At 72.0% G+C, this 20,197-nt stretch overlaps 8 non-coding genes across 8 annotated transcripts; all 8 read left to right on the top strand.

Annotated features, from left to right (window-relative positions):
* Positions 1-87: 87 nt before the first annotated feature.
* Positions 88-181, top strand: LOC146406780 (small nucleolar RNA SNORD116). Its single transcript, XR_014834288.1, has one exon. It is a non-coding gene; the product is annotated as a small nucleolar RNA SNORD116 (small nucleolar RNA).
* Positions 182-2,797: 2,616 nt separating this feature from the next.
* LOC146406779 (small nucleolar RNA SNORD116) lies at positions 2,798-2,891 on the top strand. The gene has a single exon (XR_014834276.1). It is a non-coding gene; the product is annotated as a small nucleolar RNA SNORD116 (small nucleolar RNA).
* Positions 2,892-5,485: 2,594 nt separating this feature from the next.
* On the top strand, positions 5,486-5,579 carry LOC146406778 (small nucleolar RNA SNORD116). Its single transcript, XR_014834266.1, has one exon. It is a non-coding gene; the product is annotated as a small nucleolar RNA SNORD116 (small nucleolar RNA).
* A 2,594-nt stretch (positions 5,580-8,173) lies between these two features.
* Positions 8,174-8,267, top strand: LOC146406777 (small nucleolar RNA SNORD116). Its single transcript, XR_014834262.1, has one exon. It is a non-coding gene; the product is annotated as a small nucleolar RNA SNORD116 (small nucleolar RNA).
* A 2,617-nt stretch (positions 8,268-10,884) lies between these two features.
* Positions 10,885-10,978, top strand: LOC146406776 (small nucleolar RNA SNORD116). Its single transcript, XR_014834260.1, has one exon. It is a non-coding gene; the product is annotated as a small nucleolar RNA SNORD116 (small nucleolar RNA).
* Positions 10,979-13,572: 2,594 nt separating this feature from the next.
* On the top strand, positions 13,573-13,666 carry LOC146406775 (small nucleolar RNA SNORD116). The gene has a single exon (XR_014834250.1). It is a non-coding gene; the product is annotated as a small nucleolar RNA SNORD116 (small nucleolar RNA).
* A 2,594-nt stretch (positions 13,667-16,260) lies between these two features.
* On the top strand, positions 16,261-16,354 carry LOC146406774 (small nucleolar RNA SNORD116). Its single transcript, XR_014834248.1, has one exon. It is a non-coding gene; the product is annotated as a small nucleolar RNA SNORD116 (small nucleolar RNA).
* A 2,616-nt stretch (positions 16,355-18,970) lies between these two features.
* Positions 18,971-19,064, top strand: LOC146406773 (small nucleolar RNA SNORD116). Its single transcript, XR_014834247.1, has one exon. It is a non-coding gene; the product is annotated as a small nucleolar RNA SNORD116 (small nucleolar RNA).
* The last annotated feature ends 1,133 nt before the right edge of the window (positions 19,065-20,197 follow it).

Here is a 20,197-nt window from a genome sequence, read left to right as displayed (position 1 = left end):
CTGTGGGCCGCGGCCAGGAGGGAGCTGGCTGGCCGTCCCGGCGGTGGGGGCTGTGGCGGTGGCCGTCCCGCGGGTGTGCCCGTGCTCGGATCGATGATGACACCCACAAACGCATTCCTTGGAAAATCTGAACAAAATGAGTGAGAACTCACTACCGTCTCCTCATCGCAAACTGAGGTCCGGCACGTGGCTCCCACAGGGGACGTCGGGGGAGGGTCCCGTTGCCTTGGCTCCCTTGGGTGCGTGCAGCCCTGGGGCGCAGGTGGGGGCAGGCAGGCCTCCGGTGGCCCCGGAGGGCCATGGGGAGAGGAGCCTTGGGGCTGGCCTCCTCGAGGGCAGCCCCGGGGCCCCGGGGCCCCCGGTGCCCGGCGGGAAAGCCTTGGGAGTGGCAGGCCCAGTGTGGGGTGGGCTGCCTGCGGTGTGTGTGAGCGCCGCTGGGCTCTCAGGCCTGCGGCTGCCTCCTTGAGGCCTCCGCGGGGTCCTGCCCGCGGTGTCGGGCGCAGAGGGTGTCTGTAGGTTGCGGGTGAGCAGCGGGGGCCTTGGCCTCGGCGGGACTGCCGACCCAGGTTCTGGTGGGGAGAGAGGAGGCAGGCCGGGGGGCCTTGCCGAGATGGCCGTTTGGGCGGGGTCGGACGCCTTGGCCTGGGCCTTCACGGGGTCGGCGGGGCTGCCAGTGCCTTTCCCTCGCAGAGTCCTTGGTGGTCATCGAGAACCCTGGAGCCCCTGCGGCATTTCCCAGAGACGTGGCGGCGGTGGGCGCCAGGTGGCCCTGGGCGGTGCCAAGTCGGCCGCGGACTGGGGTCGAGAGAAGTGCAGGAGGGCCAGAGGTCCTGGGCCAGTGTGCGCAGAGCACCGTGAGGGGGAGTGTTGGGTGCCCGGGGCGGCAGTGCCTTCAGGGCGGCCTGGGCTATGATGTGGGATATCCTCAGAGATTTGGGCGGCGCGTGGAAGGCAGGACGGAGGGGTCCCGGGCACGTGAATGGGAGCTGGGTGCCTGTGCCCTGGCCGGTCATGGGTGCCGGCGGGGCAGAGAAGTGTGAGCCCGCGGCCAGCTCCCGGGGCCGCTAAGGTGTCCACACACGGGGCTGGGCATTGAGGCCGTGCGGCGCCCCTGCCCTGGCTGAGGCCGTGTTCCCGGGGAGGGAGGACAGGGAGTTGCGCAGTGGGAGGCAGTGTGAGGTTGATACCCAGCAGAGCTAGCCACGCCTGCGGACTGGAGCCCAGCCGAGCTGGTGCCGGGCGGGAGCTGGTGGCAAGGAGGGAGTCTGCTGTGGAGGAAAGGGGGCAGGTGGCGGCGGAAGGGGCGTGAGTTTCGGTGCGAGGGTCCCGCTGGGCCCAGGGTCTGGTGCGTCTCCCGTGGAGATGCTGGTGCTGGAGTTAGGGAGGCCTGGGTGTGCATGGGTGTGGCACGCAAAGGAGAGGGTCCCATGGGGCCCGGCGGGCCTTCCGGTGCTGGCGGCGGGGCTGTGGCGTGTGCCTTGCGTGGGGCCCGAGCGCCCAACTGGTGGCAGGCTCCGGGCGCCCGGCGGCAGGCGGTCTGTGCGGGTTGCGTTGTGTCCGGTGGACAGGCGGCAGCCGTGGGGCGGGGTTTGGGGCAGGCAGGCCTCCGGTGTCCCCAGAGTGCCCCGGGGAGACCTGCCTGAGGGACCCAGGTCCCGCGCGCCAGGGGGCCTGGTGTGGCGGGCCTGGAGGGTGAAGGGCGAGCGACCCGAGCCCACAGCCTGGCGGCAGGGGACGCCCCTCGACATTGGCGATCAGGGCGAGGCGCGGCCCTGCGGGGTCTCGCACAGGCTCCAGGGCCCTTGGGGTCCCGGAGGGTCCAGCAGAAGGGTCTGTGTTTTGCCCGGGGTCCTGAGAGCGTGCTGGGGATAGCAGGGGTGGAGTGCAGGTGTGCCCATGGGCGCCCCGGGTCCAGGGCCCGCGGAGCCGCTCTCGGGGCGGAGACCTTGCCCCCAGGGGCACGTCAGCGGTCCTGAGGTGAGGCTCCTGCAGAGCACTCTGGGCCGCGTGTGTCTCTCCCTGCGTGGGCAGGCAGTGTCGGTGGCCGGAGCGAGGGTGTTTTCCCATCGGGGTGAGAGGGAGAGCCCCAGGGTGGGCCTGGGGGCGGAATCGGACTCGGGGTTGGGGTGGACTCTTCTGAAGCTGGGAGGGGTGCGGGTGGGCAGGGCCTTAGGGAGCCTGAGGGAGGCGCGGTTCCTGGGGGAAGGGTGTGGCGAGGCGGCGGCAGCCCGCGTCGCGCTGTGGCGCCCCAGCGAAGGGGCAGTGCTGGCCACTCGTGTGGCCCTTTGGCTGCTGGCACCCAGTGAGAGGGGGGAGGCCAGGGACAGGTGGCAGCCAGGCTGCCCACAGGCCCTGGGCGGTGGGGGGCCCGGCCCCTGTGCCTTGGGCAGCCTGGCCCCTTGCTGAGGCGTGCTTGCGCGTGTCCGTTGTCGCCCTCACCCAGCTGCTGCGGCGGAGAGACGGAGGCCAGCGCGGGGAGCGGAAGCCGGAGCCTGTCGGGAGCGACCCCGGGAAGGCCAGTCCCTCCTGCCGGAGGGAGGCGTGTTGGCGTGCGGCCGGCGGCGGGATCGATGGCCACCTGGTAGGCGATGGTAAGCGGCAGTGGCCTGCGCCAAGGTAGCCCCCGGGGGGCGGTGTGTGGCGCCCGGACCCGCACCCTCTGCTCCCGGGGGTGGAGCTGACCTGCTTGCCCGCGGTTGGGCTCGGGAGCCTGCGGGCCGCGGCCAGGAGGGAGCTGGCTGGCCGTCCCGGCGGTGGGGGCTGTGGCGGTGGCCGTCCCGCGGGTGTGCCCGTGCTCGGATCGATGATGACACCCACAAACGCATTCCTTGGAAAATCTGAACAAAATGAGTGAGAACTCACTACCGTCTCCTCATCGCAAACTGAGGTCCGGCACGTGGCTCCCACAGGGGACGTCGGGGGAGGGTCCCGTTGCCTTGGCTCCCTTGGGTGCGTGCAGCCCTGGGGCGCAGGTGGGGGCAGGCAGGCCTCCGGTGGCCCCGGAGGGCCATGGGGAGAGGAGCCTTGGGGCTGGCCTCCTCGAGGGCAGCCCCGGGGCCCCGGGGCCCCCGGTGCCGGGCGGCAAAGCCTTGGGAGTGGCAGGCCCAGTGTGGGGTGGGCTGCCTGCGGTGTGTGTGAGCGCCGCTGGGCTCTCAGGCCTTCTGCTGCCTCCTTGAGGCCTCCGCGGGGTCCTGCCCGCGGTGTCGGGCGCAGAGGGTGTCTGTAGGTTGCGGGTGAGCAGCGGGGGCCTTGGCCTCGGCGGGACTGCCGACCCAGGTTCTGGTGGGGAGAGAGGAGGCCGGCCGGGGGGCCTTGCCGAGATGGCCGTTTGGGCGGGGTCGGACGCCTTGGCCTGGGCCTTCACGGGGTCGGCGGGGCTGCCAGTGCCTTTCCCTCGCAGAGTCCTTGGTGGTCATCGAGAACCCTGGAGCCCCTGCGGCATTTCCCAGAGAGGTGGAGGCGGTGGGGCGCCAGGTGGCCCTGGGCGGTGCCGAGTCGGCCGCGGACTGGGGTCGAGAGAAGTGCAGGAGGGCCAGAGGTCCTGGGCCAGTGTGCGCAGAGCACCGTGAGGGGGAGTGTTGGGTGCCCGGGGCGGCAGTGCCTTCAGGGCGGCCAGGGCTATGATGTGGGATATCCTCAGAGATTTGGGCGGCGCGTGGAAGGCAGGACGGAGGGGTCCCGGGCACGTGAATGGGAGCTGGGTGCCTGTGCCCTGGCCGGTCATGGGTGCCGGCGGGGCATAGAAGTGTGAGCCCGCGGCCAGCTCCCGGGGCCGCTAAGGTGTCCACACACGGGGCTGGGCATTGAGGCCGTGCGGCGCCCCTGCCCTGGCTGAGGCCGTGTTCCCGGGGAGGGAGGACAGGGAGTTGCGCAGTGGGAGGCAGTGTGAGGTTGATACCCAGCAGAGCTAGCCACGCCTGCGGACTGGAGCCCAGCCGAGCTGGTGCCGGGCGGGAGCTGGTGGCAAGGAGGGAGTCTGCTGTGGAGGAAAGGGGGCAGGTGGCGGCGGAAGGGGCGTGAGGGCGTGAGTTTCGGTGCGAGGGTCCCGCTGGGCCCAGGGTCTAGTGCGTCTCCCGTGGAGATGCTGGTGCTGGAGTTAGGGAGGCCTGGGTGTGCATGGGTGTGGCACGCAAAGGAGAGGGTGCCATGGGGCCCGGCGGGCCTTCCGGTGCTGGCGGCGGGGCTGTGGCGTGTGCCTTGCGTGGGGCCCGAGCGCCCAACTGGTGGCAGGCTCCGGGCGCCCGGCGGCAGGCGGTCTGTGCGGGTTGCGTTGTGTCCGGTGGACAGGCGGCAGCCGTGGGGCGGGGTTTGGGGCAGGCAGGCCTCCGGTGTCCCCAGAGTGCCCCGGGGAGACCTGCCTGAGGGACCCAGGTCCCGCGCTCCAGGGGGCCTGGTGTGGCGGGCCTGGAGGGTGAAGGGCGAGCGACCCGAGCCCACAGCCTGGCGGCAGGGGACGCCCCTGGCCATTGGCGGTCAGGGCGAGGTGCGGCCCTGCGGGGTCTCGCCCAGGCTCCAGGGCCCTTGGGGTCCCGGAGGGTCCAGCAGAAGGGTCTGTGTTTTGCCCGGGGTCCTGAGAGCGTGCTGGGGATAGCAGGGGTGGAGTGCAGGTGTGCCCATGGGCGCCCCGGGTCCAGGGCCCGCGGAGCCGCTCTCGGGGCGGAGACCTTGCCCCCAGGGGCACGTCAGCGGTCCTGAGGTGAGGCTCCTGCAGAGCACTCTGGGCCGCGTGTGTCTCTCCCTGCGTGGGCAGGCAGTGTCGGTGGCCGGAGCGAGGGTGTTTTCCCATCGGGGTGAGAGGGAGAGCCCCAGGGTGGGCCTGGGGGCGGAATCGGACTCGGGGTTGGGGTGGACTCTTCTGAAGCTGGGAGGGGTGCGGGTGGGCAGGGCCTTAGGGAGCCTGAGGGAGGTGCGGTTCCTGGGGGAAGGGTGTGGCGCCCCAGCGAAGGGGCAGTGCTGGCCACTCCGTGTGGCGCATTGGCTGCTGGCACCCAGTGAGAGGGGGGAGGCCAGGGACAGGTGGCAGCCAGGCTGCCCACAGGCCCTGGGCGGTGGGGGGCTCGGCCACTGTGCCTTGGGCAACTGGGCCCCTTGCTGAGGCGTGCTTGCGCGTGTCCGTTGTCGCCCTCACCCATCTGCTGCGGCGGAGAAACGGAGGCCAGCGCGGGGAGCGGAAGCCGGAGCCTGTCGGGAGCGACCCCGGGAAGGCCAGTCCCTCCTGCCGGTGGGAGGCGGGTGGGCGAGCGGCCGGTGGCGGGATCGATGGCCACCTGGTAGGCGATGGTAAGAGGCAGTGGCCTGCGCCAAGGTAGCCCCCGGGGTCGGTGTGTGGCGCCCGGACCCGCACCCTCTGCTCCCGGGGGTGGAGCTGACCTGCTTGCCCGCGGTTGGGCTCAGGAGCCTGCGGGCCGCGGCCAGGAGGGAGCTGGCTGGCCGTCCCGGCGGTGGGGGCTGTGGCGGTGGCCGTCCCGCGGGTGTGCCCGTGCTCGGATCGATGATGACACCCACAAACGCATTCCTTGGAAAATCTGAACAAAATGAGTGAGAACTCACTACCGTCTCCTCATCGCAAACTGAGGTCCGGCACGTGGCTCCCACAGGGGACGTCGGGGGAGGGTCCCGTTGCCTTGGCTCCCTTGGGTGCGTGCAGCCCTGGGGCGCAGGTGGGGGCAGGCAGGCCTCCGGTGGCCCCGGAGGGCCATGGGGAGAGGAGCCTTGGGGCTGGCCTCCTCGAGGGCAGCCCCGGGGCCCCGGGGCCCCCGGTGCCCGGCGGCAAAGCCTTGGGAGTGGCAGGCCCAGTGTGGGGTGGGCTGCCTGCGGTGTGTGTGAGCGCCGCTGGGCTCTCAGGCCTGCGGCTGCCTCCTTGAGGCCTCCGCGGGGTCCTGCCCGCGGTGTTGGGCGCAGAGGGTGTCTGTAGGTTGCGGGTGAGCAGCGGGGGCCTTGGCCTCGGCGGGACTGCCGACCCAGGTTCTGGTGGGGAGAGAGGAGGCAGGCCGGGGGGCCTTGCCGAGATGGCCGTTTGGGCGGGGTCGGACGCCTTGGCCTGGGCCTTCACGGGGTCGGCGGGGCTGCCAGTGCCTTTCCCTCGCAGAGTCCTTGGTGGTCATCGAGAACCCTGGAGCCCCTGCGGCATTTCCCAGAGAGGTGGAGGCGGCGGGCGCCAGGTGGCCCTGGGCGGTGCCGAGTCGGCCGCGGACTGGGGTCGAGAGAAGTGCAGGAGGGCCAGAGGTCCTGGGCCAGTGTGCGCAGAGCACCGTGAGGGGGAGTGTTGGGTGCCCGGGGCGGCAGTGCCTTCAGGGCGGCCTGGGCTATGATGTGGGATATCCTCAGAGATTTGGGCGGCGCGTGGAAGGCAGGACGGAGGGGTCCCGGGCACGTGAATGGGAGCTGGGTGCCTGTGCCCTGGCCGGTCATGGGTGCCGGCGGGGCATAGAAGTGTGAGCCCGCGGCCAGCTCCCGGGGCCGCTAAGGTGTCCACACACGGGGCTGGGCATTGAGGCCGTGCGGCGCCCCTGCCCTGGCTGAGGCCGTGTTCCCGGGGAGGGAGGACAGGGAGTTGCGCAGTGGGAGGCAGTGTGAGGTTGATACCCAGCAGAGCTAGCCACGCCTGCGGACTGGAGCCCAGCCGAGCTGGTGCCGGGCGGGAGCTGGTGGCAAGGAGGGAGTCTGCTGTGGAGGAAAGGGGGCAGGTGGCGGCGGAAGGGGCGTGAGGGCGTGAGTTTCGGTGCGAGGGTGCCGCTGGGCCCAGGGTCTTGTGCGTCTCCCGTGGAGATGCTGGTGCTGGAGTTAGGGAGGCCTGGGTGTGCATGGGTGTGGCACGCAAAGGAGAGGGTGCCATGGGGCCCGGCGGGCCTTCCGGTGCTGGCGGCGGGGCTGTGGCGTGTGCCTTGCGTGGGGCCCGAGCGCCCAACTGGTGGCAGGCTCCGGGCGCCCGGCGGCAGGCGGTCTGTGCGGGTTGCGTTGTGTCCGGTGGACAGGCGGCAGCCGTGGGGCGGGGTTTGGGGCAGGCAGGCCTCCGGTGTCCCCAGAGTGCCCCGGGGAGACCTGCCTGAGGGACCCAGGTCCCGCGCTCCAGGGGGCCTGGTGTGGCGGGCCTGGAGGGTGAAGGGCGAGCGACCCGAGCCCACAGCCTGGCGGCAGGGGACGCCCCTGGCCATTGGCGGTCAGGGCGAGGTGCGGCCCTGCGGGGTCTCGCCCAGGCTCCAGGGCCCTTGGGGTCCCGGAGGGTCCAGCAGAAGGGTCTGTGTTTTGCCCGGGGTCCTGAGAGCGTGCTGGGGATAGCAGGGGTGGAGTGCAGGTGTGCCCATGGGCGCCCCGGGTCCAGGGCCCGCGGAGCCGCTCTCGGGGCGGAGACCTTGCCCCCAGGGGCACGTCAGCGGTCCTGAGGTGAGGCTCCTGCAGAGCACTCTGGGCCGCGTGTGTCTCTCCCTGCGTGGGCAGGCAGTGTCGGTGGCCGGAGCGAGGGTGTTTTCCCATCGGGGTGAGAGGGAGAGCCCCAGGGTGGGCCTGGGGGCGGAATCGGACTCGGGGTTGGGGTGGACTCTTCTGAAGCTGGGAGGGGTGCGGGTGGGCAGGGCCTTAGGGAGCCTGAGGGAGGTGCGGTTCCTGGGGGAAGGGTGTGGCGCCCCAGCGAAGGGGCAGTGCTGGCCACTCCGTGTGGCGCATTGGCTGCTGGCACCCAGTGAGAGGGGGGAGGCCAGGGACAGGTGGCAGCCAGGCTGCCCACAGGCCCTGGGCGGTGGGGGGCTCGGCCCCTGTGCCTTGGGCAACTGGGCCCCTTGCTGAGGCGTGCTTGCGCGTGTCCGTTGTCGCCCTCACCCAGCTGCTGCGGCGGAGAAACGGAGGCCAGCGCGGGGAGCGGAAGCCGGAGCCTGTCGGGAGCGACCCCGGGAAGGCCAGTCCCTCCTGCCGGTGGGAGGCGGGTTGGCGAGCGGCCGGTGGCGGGATCGATGGCCACCTGGTAGGCGATGGTAAGCGGCAGTGGCCTGCGCCAAGGTAGCCCCCGGGGGGCGGTGTGTGGCGCCCGGACCCGCACCCTCTGCTCCCGGGGGTGGAGCTGACCTGCTTGCCCGCGGTTGGGCTCGGGAGCCTGCGGGCCGCGGCCAGGAGGGAGCTGGCTGGCCGTCCCGGCGGTGGGGGCTGTGGCGGTGGCCGTCCCGCGGGTGTGCCCGTGCTCGGATCGATGATGACACCCACAAACGCATTCCTTGGAAAATCTGAACAAAATGAGTGAGAACTCACTACCGTCTCCTCATCGCAAACTGAGGTCCGGCACGTGGCTCCCACAGGGGCCGTCGGGGGAGGGTCCCGTTGCCTTGGCTCCCTTGCGTGCGTGCAGCCCTGGGGCGCAGGTGGGGGCAGGCAGGCCTCCGGTGGCCCCGGAGGGCCATGGGGAGAGGAGCCTTGGGGCTGGCCTCCTCGAGGGCAGCCCCGGGGCCCCGGGGCCCCCGGTGCCCGGCGGCAAAGCCTTGGGAGTGGCAGGCCCAGTGTGGGGTGGGCTGCCTGCGGTGTGTGTGAGCGCCGCTGGGCTCTCAGGCCTTCTGCTGCCTCCTTGAGGCCTCCGCGGGGTCCTGCCCGCGGTGTCGGGCGCAGAGGGTGTCTGTAGGTTGCGGGTGAGCAGCGGGGGCCTTGGCCTCGGCGGGACTGCCGACCCAGGTTCTGGTGGGGAGAGAGGAGGCCGGCCGGGGGGCCTTGCCGAGATGGCCGTTTGGGCGGGGTCGGACGCCTTGGCCTGGGCCTTCACGGGGTCGGCGGGGCTGCCAGTGCCTTTCCCTCGCAGAGTCCTTGGTGGTCATCGAGAACCCTGGAGCCCCTGAGGCATTTCCCAGAGACGTGGAGGCGGTGGGGCGCCAGGTGGCCCTGGGCGGTGCCGAGTCGGCCGCGGACTGGGGTCGAGAGAAGTGCAGGAGGGCCAGAGGTCCTGGGCCAGTGTGCGCAGAGCACCGTGAGGGGGAGTGTTGGGTGCCCGGGGCGGCAGTGCCTTCAGGGCGGCCTGGGCTATGATGTGGGATATCCTCAGAGATTTGGGCGGTGCGTGGAAGGCAGGACGGAGGGGTCCCGGGCACGTGAATGGGAGCTGGGTGCCTGTGCCCTGGCCGGTCATGGGTGCCGGCGGGGCAGAGAAGTGTGAGCCCGCGGCCAGCTCCCGGGGCCGCTAAGGTGTCCACACACGGGGCTGGGCATTGAGGCCGTGCGGCGCCCCTGCCCTGGCTGAGGCCGTGTTCCCGGGGAGGGAGGACAGGGAGTTGCGCAGTGGGAGGCAGTGTGAGGTTGATACCCAGCAGAGCTAGCCACGCCTGCGGACTGGAGCCCAGCCGAGCTGGTGCCGGGCGGGAGCTGGTGGCAAGGAGGGAGTCTGCTGTGGAGGAAAGGGGGCAGGTGGCGGCGGAAGGGGCGTGAGTTTCGGTGCGAGGGTCCCGCTGGGCCCAGGGTCTGGTGCGTCTCCCGTGGAGATGCTGGTGCTGGAGTTAGGGAGGCCTGGGTGTGCATGGGTGTGGCACGCAAAGGAGAGGGTCCCATGGGGCCCGGCGGGCCTTCCGGTGCTGGCGGCGGGGCTGTGGCGTGTGCCTTGCGTGGGGCCCGAGCGCCCAACTGGTGGCAGGCTCCGGGCGCCCGGCGGCAGGCGGTCTGTGCGGGTTGCGTTGTGTCCGGTGGACAGGCGGCAGCCGTGGGGCGGGGTTTGGGGCAGGCAGGCCTCCGGTGTCCCCAGAGTGCCCCGGGGAGACCTGCCTGAGGGACCCAGGTCCCGCGCGCCAGGGGGCCTGGTGTGGCGGGCCTGGAGGGTGAAGGGCGAGCGACCCGAGCCCACAGCCTGGCGGCAGGGGACGCCCCTCGACATTGGCGATCAGGGCGAGGCGCGGCCCTGCGGGGTCTCGCACAGGCTCCAGGGCCCTTGGGGTCCCGGAGGGTCCAGCAGAAGGGTCTGTGTTTTGCCCGGGGTCCTGAGAGCGTGCTGGGGATAGCAGGGGTGGAGTGCAGGTGTGCCCATGGGCGCCCCGGGTCCAGGGCCCGCGGAGCCGCTCTCGGGGCGGAGACCTTGCCCCCAGGGGCACGTCAGCGGTCCTGAGGTGAGGCTCCTGCAGAGCACTCTGGGCCGCGTGTGTCTCTCCCTGCGTGGGCAGGCAGTGTCGGTGGCCGGAGCGAGGGTGTTTTCCCATCGGGGTGAGAGGGAGAGCCCCAGGGTGGGCCTGGGGGCGGAATCGGACTCGGGGTTGGGGTGGACTCTTCTGAAGCTGGGAGGGGTGCGGGTGGGCAGGGCCTTAGGGAGCCTGAGGGAGGCGCGGTTCCTGGGGGAAGGGTGTGGCGAGGCGGCGGCAGCCCGCGTCGCGCTGTGGCGCCCCAGCGAAGGGGCAGTGCTGGCCACTCGTGTGGCCCTTTGGCTGCTGGCACCCAGTGAGAGGGGGGAGGCCAGGGACAGGTGGCAGCCAGGCTGCCCACAGGCCCTGGGCGGTGGGGGGCCCGGCCCCTGTGCCTTGGGCAGCCTGGCCCCTTGCTGAGGCGTGCTTGCGCGTGTCCGTTGTCGCCCTCACCCAGCTGCTGCGGCGGAGAGACGGAGGCCAGCGCGGGGAGCGGAAGCCGGAGCCTGTCGGGAGCGACCCCGGGAAGGCCAGTCCCTCCTGCCGGAGGGAGGCGTGTTGGCGTGCGGCCGGCGGCGGGATCGATGGCCACCTGGTAGGCGATGGTAAGCGGCAGTGGCCTGCGCCAAGGTAGCCCCCGGGGGGCGGTGTGTGGCGCCCGGACCCGCACCCTCTGCTCCCGGGGGTGGAGCTGACCTGCTTGCCCGCGGTTGGGCTCGGGAGCCTGCGGGCCGCGGCCAGGAGGGAGCTGGCTGGCCGTCCCGGCGGTGGGGGCTGTGGCGGTGGCCGTCCCGCGGGTGTGCCCGTGCTCGGATCGATGATGACACCCACAAACGCATTCCTTGGAAAATCTGAACAAAATGAGTGAGAACTCACTACCGTCTCCTCATCGCAAACTGAGGTCCGGCACGTGGCTCCCACAGGGGACGTCGGGGGAGGGTCCCGTTGCCTTGGCTCCCTTGGGTGCGTGCAGCCCTGGGGCGCAGGTGGGGGCAGGCAGGCCTCCGGTGGCCCCGGAGGGCCATGGGGAGAGGAGCCTTGGGGCTGGCCTCCTCGAGGGCAGCCCCGGGGCCCCGGGGCCCCCGGTGCCGGGCGGCAAAGCCTTGGGAGTGGCAGGCCCAGTGTGGGGTGGGCTGCCTGCGGTGTGTGTGAGCGCCGCTGGGCTCTCAGGCCTTCTGCTGCCTCCTTGAGGCCTCCGCGGGGTCCTGCCCGCGGTGTCGGGCGCAGAGGGTGTCTGTAGGTTGCGGGTGAGCAGCGGGGGCCTTGGCCTCGGCGGGACTGCCGACCCAGGTTCTGGTGGGGAGAGAGGAGGCCGGCCGGGGGGCCTTGCCGAGATGGCCGTTTGGGCGGGGTCGGACGCCTTGGCCTGGGCCTTCACGGGGTCGGCGGGGCTGCCAGTGCCTTTCCCTCGCAGAGTCCTTGGTGGTCATCGAGAACCCTGGAGCCCCTGCGGCATTTCCCAGAGAGGTGGAGGCGGTGGGGCGCCAGGTGGCCCTGGGCGGTGCCGAGTCGGCCGCGGACTGGGGTCGAGAGAAGTGCAGGAGGGCCAGAGGTCCTGGGCCAGTGTGCGCAGAGCACCGTGAGGGGGAGTGTTGGGTGCCCGGGGCGGCAGTGCCTTCAGGGCGGCCAGGGCTATGATGTGGGATATCCTCAGAGATTTGGGCGGTGCGTGGAAGGCAGGACGGAGGGGTCCCGGGCACGTGAATGGGAGCTGGGTGCCTGTGCCCTGGCCGGTCATGGGTGCCGGCGGGGCATAGAAGTGTGAGCCCGCGGCCAGCTCCCGGGGCCGCTAAGGTGTCCACACACGGGGCTGGGCATTGAGGCCGTGCGGCGCCCCTGCCCTGGCTGAGGCCGTGTTCCCGGGGAGGGAGGACAGGGAGTTGCGCAGTGGGAGGCAGTGTGAGGTTGATACCCAGCAGAGCTAGCCACGCCTGCGGACTGGAGCCCAGCCGAGCTGGTGCCGGGCGGGAGCTGGTGGCAAGGAGGGAGTCTGCTGTGGAGGAAAGGGGGCAGGTGGCGGCGGAAGGGGCGTGAGGGCGTGAGTTTCGGTGCGAGGGTCCCGCTGGGCCCAGGGTCTAGTGCGTCTCCCGTGGAGATGCTGGTGCTGGAGTTAGGGAGGCCTGGGTGTGCATGGGTGTGGCACGCAAAGGAGAGGGTGCCATGGGGCCCGGCGGGCCTTCCGGTGCTGGCGGCGGGGCTGTGGCGTGTGCCTTGCGTGGGGCCCGAGCGCCCAACTGGTGGCAGGCTCCGGGCGCCCGGCGGCAGGCGGTCTGTGCGGGTTGCGTTGTGTCCGGTGGACAGGCGGCAGCCGTGGGGCGGGGTTTGGGGCAGGCAGGCCTCCGGTGTCCCCAGAGTGCCCCGGGGAGACCTGCCTGAGGGACCCAGGTCCCGCGCTCCAGGGGGCCTGGTGTGGCGGGCCTGGAGGGTGAAGGGCGAGCGACCCGAGCCCACAGCCTGGCGGCAGGGGACGCCCCTGGCCATTGGCGGTCAGGGCGAGGTGCGGCCCTGCGGGGTCTCGCCCAGGCTCCAGGGCCCTTGGGGTCCCGGAGGGTCCAGCAGAAGGGTCTGTGTTTTGCCCGGGGTCCTGAGAGCGTGCTGGGGATAGCAGGGGTGGAGTGCAGGTGTGCCCATGGGCGCCCCGGGTCCAGGGCCCGCGGAGCCGCTCTCGGGGCGGAGACCTTGCCCCCAGGGGCACGTCAGCGGTCCTGAGGTGAGGCTCCTGCAGAGCACTCTGGGCCGCGTGTGTCTCTCCCTGCGTGGGCAGGCAGTGTCGGTGGCCGGAGCGAGGGTGTTTTCCCATCGGGGTGAGAGGGAGAGCCCCAGGGTGGGCCTGGGGGCGGAATCGGACTCGGGGTTGGGGTGGACTCTTCTGAAGCTGGGAGGGGTGCGGGTGGGCAGGGCCTTAGGGAGCCTGAGGGAGGTGCGGTTCCTGGGGGAAGGTTGTGGCGCCCCAGCGAAGGGGCAGTGCTGGCCACTCCGTGTGGCGCATTGGCTGCTGGCACCCAGTGAGAGGGGGGAGGCCAGGGACAGGTGGCAGCCAGGCTGCCCACAGGCCCTGGGCGGTGGGGGGCTCGGCCCCTGTGCCTTGGGCAACTGGGCCCCTTGCTGAGGCGTGCTTGCGCGTGTCCGTTGTCGCCCTCACCCATCTGCTGCGGCGGAGAAACGGAGGCCAGCGCGGGGAGCGGAAGCCGGAGCCTGTCGGGAGCGACCCCGGGAAGGCCAGTCCCTCCTGCCGGTGGGAGGCGGGTTGGCGAGCGGCCGGTGGCGGGATCGATGGCCACCTGGTAGGCGATGGTAAGAGGCAGTGGCCTGCGCCAAGGTAGCCCCCGGGGTCGGTGTGTGGCGCCCGGACCCGCACCCTCTGCTCCCGGGGGTGGAGCTGACCTGCTTGCCCGCGGTTGGGCTCAGGAGCCTGCGGGCCGCGGCCAGGAGGGAGCTGGCTGGCCGTCCCGGCGGTGGGGGCTGTGGCGGTGGCCGTCCCGCGGGTGTGCCCGTGCTCGGATCGATGATGACACCCACAAACGCATTCCTTGGAAAATCTGAACAAAATGAGTGAGAACTCACTACCGTCTCCTCATCGCAAACTGAGGTCCGGCACGTGGCTCCCACAGGGGCCGTCGGGGGAGGGTCCCGTTGCCTTGGCTCCCTTGGGTGCGTGCAGCCCTGGGGCGCAGGTGGGGGCAGGCAGGCCTCCGGTGGCCCCGGAGGGCCATGGGGAGAGGAGCCTTGGGGCTGGCCTCCTCGAGGGCAGCCCCGGGGCCCCGGGGCCCCCGGTGCCCGGCGGCAAAGCCTTGGGAGTGGCAGGCCCAGTGTGGGGTGGGCTGCCTGCGGTGTGTGTGAGCGCCGCTGGGCTCTCAGGCCTGCGGCTGCCTCCTTGAGGCCTCCGCGGGGTCCTGCCCGCGGTGTTGGGCGCAGAGGGTGTCTGTAGGTTGCGGGTGAGCAGCGGGGGCCTTGGCCTCGGCGGGACTGCCGACCCAGGTTCTGGTGGGGAGAGAGGAGGCAGGCCGGGGGGCCTTGCCGAGATGGCCGTTTGGGCGGGGTCGGACGCCTTGGCCTGGGCCTTCACGGGGTCGGCGGGGCTGCCAGTGCCTTTCCCTCGCAGAGTCCTTGGTGGTCATCGAGAACCCTGGAGCCCCGGCGGCATTTCCCAGAGACGTGGAGGCGGCGGGCGCCAGGTGGCCCTGGGCGGTGCCGAGTCGGCCGCGGACTGGGGTCGAGAGAAGTGCAGGAGGGCCAGAGGTCCTGGGCCAGTGTGCGCAGAGCACCGTGAGGGGGAGTGTTGGGTGCCCGGGGCGGCAGTGCCTTCAGGGCGGCCTGGGCTATGATGTGGGATATCCTCAGAGATTTGGGCGGCGCGTGGAAGGCAGGACGGAGGGGTCCCGGGCACGTGAATGGGAGCTGGGTGCCTGTGCCCTGGCCGGTCATGGGTGCCGGCGGGGCATAGAAGTGTGAGCCCGCGGCCAGCTCCCGGGGCCGCTAAGGTGTCCACACACGGGGCTGGGCATTGAGGCCGTGCGGCGCCCCTGCCCTGGCTGAGGCCGTGTTCCCGGGGAGGGAGGACAGGGAGTTGCGCAGTGGGAGGCAGTGTGAGGTTGATACCCAGCAGAGCTAGCCACGCCTGCGGACTGGAGCCCAGCCAAGCTGGTGCCGGGCGGGAGCTGGTGGCAAGGAGGGAGTCTGCTGTGGAGGAAAGGGGGCAGGTGGCGGCGGAAGGGGCGTGAGGGCGTGAGTTTCGGTGCGAGGGTGCCGCTGGGCCCAGGGTCTTGTGCGTCTCCCGTGGAGATGTTGGTGCTGGAGTTAGGGAGGCCTGGGTGTGCATGGGTGTGGCACGCAAAGGAGAGGGTGCCATGGGGCCCGGCGGGCCTTCCGGTGCTGGCGGCGGGGCTGTGGCGTGTGCCTTGCGTGGGGCCCGAGCGCCCAACTGGTGGCAGGCTCCGGGCGCCCGGCGGCAGGCGGTCTGTGCGGGTTGCGTTGTGTCCGGTGGACAGGCGGCAGCCGTGGGGCGGGGTTTGGGGCAGGCAGGCCTCCGGTGTCCCCAGAGTGCCCCGGGGAGACCTGCCTGAGGGACCCAGGTCCCGCGCGCCAGGGGGCCTGGTGTGGCGGGCCTGGAGGGTGAAGGGCGAGCGACCCGAGCCCACAGCCTGGCGGCAGGGGACGCCCCTGGCCATTGGCGGTCAGGGCGAGGTGCGGCCCTGCGGGGTCTCGCCCAGGCTCCAGGGCCCTTGGGGTCCCGGAGGGTCCAGCAGAAGGGTCTGTGTTTTGCCCGGGGTCCTGAGAGCGTGCTGGGGATAGCAGGGGTGGAGTGCAGGTGTGCCCATGGGCGCCCCGGGTCCAGGGCCCGCGGAGCCGCTCTCGGGGCGGAGACCTTGCCCCCAGGGGCACGTCAGCGGTCCTGAGGTGAGGCTCCTGCAGAGCACTCTGGGCCGCGTGTGTCTCTCCCTGCGTGGGCAGGCAGTGTCGGTGGCCGGAGCGAGGGTGTTTTCCCATCGGGGTGAGAGGGAGAGCCCCAGGGTGGGCCTGGGGGCGGAATCGGACTCGGGGTTGGGGTGGACTCTTCTGAAGCTGGGAGGGGTGCGGGTGGGCAGGGCCTTAGGGAGCCTGAGGGAGGTGCGGTTCCTGGGGGAAGGGTGTGGCGCCCCAGCGAAGGGGCAGTGCTGGCCACTCCGTGTGGCGCATTGGCTGCTGGCACCCAGTGAGAGGGGGGAGGCCAGGGACAGGTGGCAGCCAGGCTGCCCACAGGCCCTGGGCGGTGGGGGGCTCGGCCCCTGTGCCTTGGGCAACTGGGCCCCTTGCTGAGGCGTGCTTGCGCGTGTCCGTTGTCGCCCTCACCCATCTGCTGCGGCGGAGAAACGGAGGCCAGCGCGGGGAGCGGAAGCCGGAGCCTGTCGGGAGCGACCCCGGGAAGGCCAGTCCCTCCTGCCGGTGGGAGGCGGGTTGGCGAGCGGCCGGTGGCGGGATCGATGGCCACCTGGTAGGCGATGGTAAGCGGCAGTGGCCTGCGCCAAGGTAGCCCCCGGGGGGCGGTGTGTGGCGCCCGGACCCGCACCCTCTGCTCCCGGGGGTGGAGCTGACCTGCTTGCCCGCGGTTGGGCTCGGGAGCCTGCGGGCCGCGGCCAGGAGGGAGCTGGCTGGCCGTCCCGGCGGTGGGGGCTGTGGCGGTGGCCGTCCCGCGGGTGTGCCCGTGCTCGGATCGATGATGACACCCACAAACGCATTCCTTGGAAAATCTGAACAAAATGAGTGAGAACTCACTACCGTCTCCTCATCGCAAACTGAGGTCCGGCACGTGGCTCCCACAGGGGACGTCGGGGGAGGGTCTCGTTGCCTTGGCTCCCTTGGGTGCGTGCAGCCCTGGGGCGCAGGTGGGGGCAGGCAGGCCTCCGGTGGCCCCGGAGGGCCATGGGGAGAGGAGCCTTGGGGCTGGCCTCCTCGAGGGCAGCCCCGGGGCCCCGGGGCCCCCGGTGCCCGGCGGCAAAGCCTTGGGAGTGGCAGGCCCAGTGTGGGGTGGGCTGCCTGCGGTGTGTGTGAGCGCCGCTGGGCTCTCAGGCCTGCGGCTGCCTCCTTGAGGCCTCCGCGGGGTCCTGCCCGCGGTGTCGGGCGCAGAGGGTGTCTGTAGGTTGCGGGTGAGCAGCGGGGGCCTTGGCCTCGGCGGGACTGCCGACCCAGGTTCTGGTGGGGAGAGAGGAGGCCGGCCGGGGGGCCTTGCCGAGATGGCCGTTTGGGCGGGGTCGGACGCCTTGGCCTGGGCCTTCACGGGGTCGGCGGGGCTGCCAGTGCCTTTCCCTCGCAGAGTCCTTGGTGGTCATCGAGAACCCTGGAGCCCCTGAGGCATTTCCCAGAGACGTGGAGGCGGTGGGGCGCCAGGTGGCCCTGGGCGGTGCCGAGTCGGCCGCGGACTGGGGTCGAGAGAAGTGCAGGAGGGCCAGAGGTCCTGGGCCAGTGTGCGCAGAGCACCGTGAGGGGGAGTGTTGGGTGCCCGGGGCGGCAGTGCCTTCAGGGCGGCCTGGGCTATGATGTGGGATATCCTCAGAGATTTGGGCGGTGCGTGGAAGGCAGGACGGAGGGGTCCCGGGCACGTGAATGGGAGCTGGGTGCCTGTGCCCTGGCCGGTCATGGGTGCCGGCGGGGCAGAGAAGTGTGAGCCCGCGGCCAGCTCCCGGGGCCGCTAAGGTGTCCACACACGGGGCTGGGCATTGAGGCCGTGCGGCGCCCCTGCCCTGGCTGAGGCCGTGTTCCCGGGGAGGGAGGACAGGGAGTTGCGCAGTGGGAGGCAGTGTGAGGTTGATACCCAGCAGAGCTAGCCACGCCTGCGGACTGGAGCCCAGCCGAGCTGGTGCCGGGCGGGAGCTGGTGGCAAGGAGGGAGTCTGCTGTGGAGGAAAGGGGGCAGGTGGCGGCGGAAGGGGCGTGAGTTTCGGTGCGAGGGTCCCGCTGGGCCCAGGGTCTGGTGCGTCTCCCGTGGAGATGCTGGTGCTGGAGTTAGGGAGGCCTGGGTGTGCATGGGTGTGGCACGCAAAGGAGAGGGTCCCATGGGGCCCGGCGGGCCTTCCGGTGCTGGCGGCGGGGCTGTGGCGTGTGCCTTGCGTGGGGCCCGAGCGCCCAACTGGTGGCAGGCTCCGGGCGCCCGGCGGCAGGCGGTCTGTGCGGGTTGCGTTGTGTCCGGTGGACAGGCGGCAGCCGTGGGGCGGGGTTTGGGGCAGGCAGGCCTCCGGTGTCCCCAGAGTGCCCCGGGGAGACCTGCCTGAGGGACCCAGGTCCCGCGCGCCGGGGGCCTGGTGTGGCGGGCCTGGAGGGTGAAGGGCGAGCGACCCGAGCCCACAGCCTGGCGGCAGGGGACGCCCCTGGCCATTGGCGGTCAGGGCGAGGTGCGGCCCTGCGGGGTCTCGCACAGGCTCCAGGGCCCTTGGGGTCCCGGAGGGTCGAGCAGAAGGGTCTGTGTTTTGCCCGGGGTCCTGAGAGCGTGCTGGGGATAGCAGGGGTGGAGTGCAGGTGTGCCCATGGGCGCCCCGGGTCCAGGGCCCGCGGAGCCGCTCTCGGGGCGGAGACCTTGCCCCCAGGGGCACGTCAGCGGTCCTGAGGTGAGGCTCCTGCAGAGCACTCTGGGCCGCGTGTGTCTCTCCCTGCGTGGGCAGGCAGTGTCGGTGGCCGGAGCGAGGGTGTTTTCCCATCGGGGTGAGACGGAGAGCCCCAGGGTGGGCCTGGGGGCGGAATCGGACTCGGGGTTGGGGTGGACTCTTCTGAAGCTGGGAGGGGTGCGGGTGGGCAGGGCCTTAGGGAGCCTGAGGGAGGCGCGGTTCCTGGGGGAAGGGTGTGGCGAGGCGGCGGCAGCCCGCGTCGCGCTGTGGCGCCCCAGCGAAGGGGCAGTGCTGGCCACTCGTGTGGCCCTTTGGCTGCTGGCACCCAGTGAGAGGGGGGAGGCCAGGGACAGGTGGCAGCCAGGCTGCCCACAGGCCCTGGGCGGTGGGGGGCCCGGCCCCTGTGCCTTGGGCAGCCTGGCCCCTTGCTGAGGCGTGCTTGCGCGTGTCCGTTGTCGCCCTCACCCAGCTGCTGCGGCGGAGAGACGGAGGCCAGCGCGGGGAGCGGAAGCCGGAGCCTGTCGCGAGCGACCCCGGGAAGGCCAGTCCCTCCTGCCGGTGGGAGGCGTGTTGGCGTGCGGCCGGTGGCGGGATCGATGGCCACCTGGTAGGCGATGGTAAGCGGCAGTGGCCTGCGCCAAGGTAGCCCCCGGGGGGCGGTGTGTGGCGCCCGGACCCGCACCCTCTGCTCCCGGGGGTGGAGCTGACCTGCTTGCCCGCGGTTGGGCTCGGGAGCCTGCGGGCCCCGGCCAGGTGGGAGCTGGCTGGCCGTCCCGGCGGTGGGGGCTGTGGCGGTGGCCGTCCCGCGGGTGTGCCCGTGCTCGGATCGATGATGACACCCACAAACGCATTCCTTGGAAAATCTGAACAAAATGAGTGAGAACTCACTACCGTCTCCTCATCGCAAACTGAGGTCCGGCACGTGGCTCCCACAGGGGCCGTCGGGGGCGGGTCCCGTTGCCTTGGCTCCCTTGGGTGCGTGCAGCCCTGGGGCGCAGGTGGGGGCAGGCAGGCCTCCTGTGGCCCCGGAGGGCCATGGGGAGAGGAGCCTTGGGGCTGGCCTCCTCGAGGGCAGCCCCGGGGCCCCGGGGCCCCCGGTGCCGGGCGGCAAAGCCTTGGGAGTGGCAGGCCCAGTGTGGGGTGGGCTGCCTGCGGTGTGTGTGAGCGCCGCTGGGCTCTCAGGCCTGCGGCTGCCTCCTTGAGGCCTCCGCGGGGTCCTGCCCGCGGTGTCGGGCGCAGAGGGTGTCTGTAGGTTGCGGGTGAGCAGCGGGGGCCTTGGCCTCGGCGGGACTGCCGACCCAGGTTCTGGTGGGGAGAGAGGAGGCCGGCCGGGGGGCCTTGCCGAGATGGCCGTTTGGGCGGGGTCGGACGCCTTGGCCTGGGCCTTCACGGGGTCGGCGGGGCTGCCAGTGCCTTTCCCTCGCAGAGTCCTTGGTGGTCATCGAGAACCCTGGAGCCCCTGCGGCATTTCCCAGAGACGTGGAGGCGGTGGGGCGCCAGGTGGCCCTGGGCGGTGCCGAGTCGGCCGCGGACTGGGGTCGAGAGAAGTGCAGGAGGGCCAGAGGTCCTGGGCCAGTGTGCGCAGAGCACCGTGAGGGGGAGTGTTGGGTGCCCGGGGCGGCAGTGCCTTCAGGGCGGCCTGGGCTATGATGTGGGATATCCTCAGAGATTTGGGCGGCGCGTGGAAGGCAGGACGGAGGGGTCCCGGGCACGTGAATGGGAGCTGGGTGCCTGTGCCCTGGCCGGTCATGGGTGCCGGCGGGGCAGAGAAGTGTGAGCCCGCGGCCAGCTCCCGGGGCCGCTAAGGTGTCCACACACGGGGCTGGGCATTGAGGCCGTGCGGCGCCCCTGCCCTGGCTGAGGCCGTGTTCCCGGGGAGGGAGGACAGGGAGTTGCGCAGTGGGAGGCAGTGTGAGGTTGATACCCAGCAGAGCTAGCCACGCCTGCGGACTGGAGCCCAGCCGAGCTGGTGCCGGGCGGGAGCTGGTGGCAAGGAGGGAGTCTGCTGTGGAGGAAAGGGGGCAGGTGGCGGCGGAAGGGGCGTGAGGGC

Source organism: Sus scrofa, chromosome 1 (assembly GCF_054392235.1).
Source record: "Sus scrofa isolate SSC_HxYL_T2T_F1_AM1 chromosome 1, Sscrofa_HxYL_maternal_Yorkshire_Landrace_v2.0, whole genome shotgun sequence".
Classification (NCBI taxonomy): domain Eukaryota; kingdom Metazoa; phylum Chordata; class Mammalia; order Artiodactyla; family Suidae; genus Sus; species Sus scrofa.
Note: the sequence above shows the minus strand (reverse complement) of the source record. Positions and strands in the feature narration are given on the sequence as shown.